The following is a 6,000-nucleotide window of genomic DNA, read 5'->3' as shown; positions in this document are numbered from 1 at the left end:
CCTCGAGGTGCAGCTCAAACAGTGGAGTGTGAATGAGCAGACTTTAGAGCACACCCCAGAGAACGACACAGTCTTTAGAAAACGCCCCAGAGAACAACAGTCTTTAGAGCACACCCCAGAGAACAACAGTCTTTAGAGCACACCCCAGAGAACGACACAGTCTTTTGAGAACGGCCCAGAGAACGCCACAGTCTTTAGAGCACACCCCAGAGAATGACACAGTCTTTAGAGAACGCCCCAGAGAACGACAGTCTTTAGAGAACGCCCCAGAGAACGACACAGTCTTTAGAGAATGGCCCAGAGAATGACAGTCTTTAGAGCACACCCCAGAGAATGACACAGTCTTTAGAGAACGCCCCAGAGAATGACAGTCTTTAGAGCACACCCCAGAGAATGACACAGTGTTTAGAGAACGCCCCAGAGAACGCCCCAGTCTTTAGAGAACGGCCCAGAGAACGACAGTCTTTAGAGCACACCCCAGAGAACGACAGTCTTTAGAGAACGGCCCAGAGAACGACACAGTCTTTAGAGCACACCACAGAGAATGACAGTCTTTAGAGAACGCCCAAGAGAACAACACAGTCTTTAGAGAACGGCCCAGAGAACGACAGTCTTTAGAGAACGGCCCAGAGAATGACAGTCTTTAGAGCACTCCCCAGAGAATGACACAGTCTTTAGAGAACGCCCCAGAGAACGACACAGTCTTTAGAGCACACCACAGAGAATGACACAGTCTTTAGAGAATGCCCAAGAGAAGGACACAGTCTTTAGAGCACGCCCCAGAAAACGACAGTGTTTAGAGAACGCCCCAGAGAACGACTTCACAATGTCTTTAGAGTATGTTATGACACAGGAGAAAGTAGCTGCTTCCACTGCAGTGAGTCCCACTGGAAGTCTTTTCCCTTCTCCTGCTTCTCTCATTCCCCCCTTCTCTCTCTCCTACTCCTCTCGCTCTCTCTCTTTCTTTCTGAATGAGAACCTAAGGACAGTGCCGCGAAATTCTGAGCTCTATCAGAAACATGTGTGCAGAGTTGAAAATGCGCAACTCTCAAAACGCACAAGCAGCAATGGAAGACCAGTTCCCAGTTCAAGCCCAAAGTCTGCTCAGTGCAGGACGCAGGAGTAGCACACGAGTCAGGGCAGAGGGTCTCCACGTCACTCAGAGCAAGTATTGAACTGCACCTGACTATTCACACGGAGTCAAACCCGTCCTTCATAAAACCAGACCAAGCGCGGAATGAAGCGCGAGGAGGTCGTTTCGTCTCTCTGCTCCTCTTCTCCCTGTTCTCCGGGGGGGGGGGTTAAAGACACAGTAATGCTGATAGCAGGAAATGTTAAGTCCCTTTGCTTAGGAGGCTGCCTAGAAGAGCGCATGCATCCATAACCAGCACATGACATCATGCCAGACTGGAGTGCCCTGGCACCCTTCCTCTGCTGCTTTGGAGGTCCGATATTCCTCTGAAACCCATGTCACTACTTTCAATTCAGTGCTCTTTTCTTGTGCTTCTGTGGTAGCCTGTGTGAAGGTTGAAATAGAGACGTTTGCATGTCTGTAGCGCTCTCTCTTCTGTTCCATTTTGTCATGCTATTTGTCATTTACAGGTTATTCTCCCTGAAAAAGTGCTATAAGGGTAGCGTTTCACTATTCCCCATATTTGGAAAACTGCTGGTAGAATATTTATACGAGAGCGCGGGTGAAAAATCACACTTGCAAAAATATTCTACCGCCACCTTGTGGCGCAAATGTGTTCTTTACCTGACAGCAATGTAGGTCAAGTTGGACAAGTTTTGGTACGACACAGAAAAATTTACATATATTCTGTGTAGTTTGACAGAGCATGCATGTACTCAAAAATACATATGTAGTACCATAACCTAAATACACGTGTAAGGAACGTATGCATTTGAGAATATTTAGGCATGATCCTTAGAATTGTTACTGCCGGGAAAAAGTACTTTTCATTTTTACTTTTACAGTTAGAAACTATATTATATTAGAAATCACTATGTTAGAAACCACTTGGTTTGGGATACTTATGTTTTCAAAATAGGGGTATTTGTTAGGTTGTCGCGCTGATGGTGAGCCAGAATAAAAGTTGCAGTGATGGAACACACATCCTTCTCTTAACTAGGTGCTGGTTCGAGAAATCGGACACACATCCTCTTCCAGGTCAAGAGCTCAGTTGAAGATAAAGGGAAATCTGCTCACACTGTAGCTTTTTAGTGGAGAAACAAATGTTTTGATCCCAGCAGACCTTCATTGGGTCAAACAAAGATCTGGCTCAGTCTAAACATTGCCTCCATTAAGGAGGTGCACTGAGGAGCACTGTTTAATGATGAGCCAGTATAACAGTATAACAGCAATTTGGGGAGTTTACGGCTGTAACTTTTTCCTTGTCCGTTAAGTGATGTTTTACTGAGCGTGCTGTGTAAACATAAGATAAACTGGAGTACTTCCATTGAAACAGTTGTATCGTAGTTATGTTGAAAATGAATAGTTGCTGTTTTCATCTATTACTGAAGATCCGAATGTACCAAAGGAGCGGGCAGTTACACGCCTACTTTGAGCCAATTCCTCCGCATCAGTCATGGCATTCTTCAGGCTTTTGTTAATGTACAGACCTCCCCGTCCCAACCCAGCTTGTGGCCGTGATTGCCTCTGTGTAGCTACACGCGGTGAGTGTGTGTGCTTGGCAGCGGGTGCCGTGCAGGGTGGGAAGGCGAATGGAAAAATGCGCGGCATTTAGGTAGAGCTGTGTCATAAAGCTGGCACTAATGAGACCAGGCTTTGGGGGGAGGAAGGGCAATGGGTGACATACGGATCCGAACACACTGCCATCGTAGCTATGCCGTGCTCGGAATGAGACGCAGCAGTTCTCCTGCACACTTGCACAGAAAATGTGTGCTACGCTGTGTAAAGAGTGGTTAGACAAGCAGGTTCCCTGCCTACAGCACCGAGATACATCTTACAGCAGATTTCATAGATACTGCTACAAATATTATTTTAATATTATTCTTATTATTACTATTTGGTATACTAATTGAAACCAGTGGTTACACCCAGAACCAGTCAAGTCCTACAACCTTACCAGCCATTTTCAAGAGTAAAGTCTCTTCTCTTTTCATCCCTTGCTCTCTTCCCATTATTTGCTCCCTCATACTATCTTCCTCTTTTCCCTCCCCACTGTGCCGACATGTAGCGCCCAGTCGTCATACCCAAATGCGACGGTTGGAATCCACCGCATTTTAGCGGGTCTTCTGCAGAAATAAACAGTGGGGTTGCAACAGGCAGCCGACGAGCTCGCACTAGGGGTCCGTGCGGGTCCCGAGGCCCTTCCCCCAGCAATCTCCGCCACGCGTTTGACATCCTCGTGCAAACCCACACGGCCTCACGCGTGTCCACGCTGGGCGCCCACGTGCGATCGTTCGTCAGTAGCCGCTCTTGCCTCTGTATGTGTTGGAGCGGTCTGTGCGTGGACACTCACTGCTGTCACTCCCTGCCGGAAGACTGTGAAGAATGTTGTCTAGAGACTGGAGGAGCTGCACTAATGACTGTGAAGGAGAGACAGTTAGAAAGAGAAAGAGGGAGAGGGAGATTGAGAGGAAGGGAGAGAAAGAAAGTTCTTTAGATGTTCCAAAAGAAGTAATCATTAATCATTCACACATTACATAAAAGAACTTTGAATGGGCCGTGTGCTTGTCAGTACTCCCGTTTTACACTGTTTACATGGCATTACTGTAAAGAGCAGACGACATTCAATCTTCTGAAACGCAGCAGGTAATTCCTTAACTCTTGCATCATTATAATAAAAGTCATGTGCATGGTTAAAAAACAGCCATTTTTTTCCCATGAGAAATCGGGTTGGTTTTTCACTAAACAATAATTTAAATGATCCAAAACCAACATGAGATTTATGTAATTTACTGGAAAAGTACCAGAAGCAAAGTATGACTGGACCATCATCACTAGGTCACATAAACAGAGTTCAGTGCAAAACAGTTCATATCCATTACATTTATTAAACCATAAAAGTAACATTCACGATTTGTGGCAATGGTAGTTACTATTTTATTGCATTGCTTGGAGCATCAGTCCAGAATTGCATCAAATTAATGAAACGATGCATGAGGTAATGGCAGTGCTGTTGTGAACTAATTAAGCATTATGTAGCTTGCTTCGTGAGCCTCACCAATTTGTACGACAATAAATTTTTACAAAAAAGTCTTAGTTGTTAGTGTAGTATCGGATTTGAGGAGTGCAGCAATACTCCTGAACCATTAATGTAAACAAAACCCAAAAAAAGAGGAAGACAGTCCGACTTAGTGAGCTGCGGGCTGTGCTTTTTAACATGTATTACGCAGTGACTTTTACACTTTCTAAATGGTTGAGTTTATGCAGAAGAGAATAGGGAACCAGTTACTGAGATGACCTCTTTGCAATTTTTTAAACCTTCTGTACGGAGTTATTCTGTATTCACAAGAGAGGACACATTCCCCAGCCGGCGGCTGGCCACAGTAAGCATGTTTTAATGTTCATGAGTAATGCTTAATTACCCATACATAGCCATTTACAAGCAAACCGCTGTCGGGCTCCTCAGCAGAGACAGGCCCCAATTTCATGGAAAATAACGCTGGTGTGCGTCGTAGTCAGAATTATCCACAGCATTAGCCCCATTTCATAACCCATATTAGCTTAGGCAATTTCATGCATACAAAAACACTGCCTCATAGCAGGGGGCTCTGTGATGATTGTGCTAAAAGTAATTTCATAATAATTAGTTTAGTAGGAAGAAATGCTTTTGAAGCCCTCAAGTGTGTTTGAAGCCCTCAAGTGTGTACTGATGGGGGCATTTTTCTGGCCACTATAAGGAAAAGTCTTATTCTTTTAAACAACATGCATCATTTGTTTGAAAAAACAAACTAGCAACCAATTTCTAGAATATTTCTCTTTGACTGTTGATGCTAAGCTTAGGTTTATGATTAAGGATCCAGTTCATCTGAAAGCCCTCTTAAAGATATTAACACAATTGTGTGTGCATGTGTGTGCAAGGTGTGTGTTCAGCAGCTGTAGACAGTGTCCAGGCCAATAATTCTTCCATTCCTCCTTCATTAAAGCCTGAGGCTGAATGTGCTCTCATACCCTCACTCATCATGAAGCGCATGAATACCCAACCCACTCATTTACTGCAGATCTGCATCTCCTGGGACATGGGCGTGTGCAGGACTGAGCCAGGGTCAGGCTGTGCTGGAGATGGATCGCCTCGATCAGCAAGGCAGTTAGGATATGTGGCCCGCGGCTGGCTTAAAGTGTCCCCAGAGAGAGGTGCATGGGGCTAGGCTTGCCTCATGTACCAAATAGGGGTTTTGCCCTCTGGGTTTTGGAGTATTAGATACACCAGAGCATGCTTACCTCCTCTGTACCGCTCCAGTCTGAGACAGTGTTCCGTACCTCTATGAAAATAAATACCACTGTTGAACTTTGGACTTTTTTCCATCATGTTTGGAGAAGGTGATAGTGTGTATACATGCTGTATGACAGGGACAGTTTTCTAAGGCATGAACAGGCAGTGAGTATGAAATCGTGTGTGTGTGTGTGTGTGTGTGTGTGTGTGTGTGTGTGTGTGTGTGTGTGGGTGGGTGGGTGTCTGTGTGTGTGTGGAAACATGTCAAGTAGAATTATGACAACATATTATATGCTCTTGTTTGTTTGTTTTTTTAATGTGATTGTTCATGCGTACCTATCAGTTGTTACATGTGTAACTATTAGTGGCTCAGAATCACATATATTGTATATTTAACAGAATCATTCTGTTTGACATTTCTGATTTCTATATGTTTTCACACCATATCATAAAAATACGTTTTGTTTAACATTAAACAGTTTATCAAGCCAAATTGGTTTAGCTGTGCAATAATGGATCTGACCACTAGATGTCAACAGATAGTTATAACATGAAATTTTAGGCTCTTTGTTTATTGCTCATCGAATGGACTTATGAG

This window comes from Electrophorus electricus, chromosome 6, assembly GCF_041902795.1.
Source record: "Electrophorus electricus isolate QZ-2024a chromosome 6, ASM4190279v1, whole genome shotgun sequence".
Classification (NCBI taxonomy): Eukaryota; Metazoa; Chordata; class Actinopteri; order Gymnotiformes; family Gymnotidae; genus Electrophorus; species Electrophorus electricus.
Note: the sequence above shows the minus strand (reverse complement) of the source record.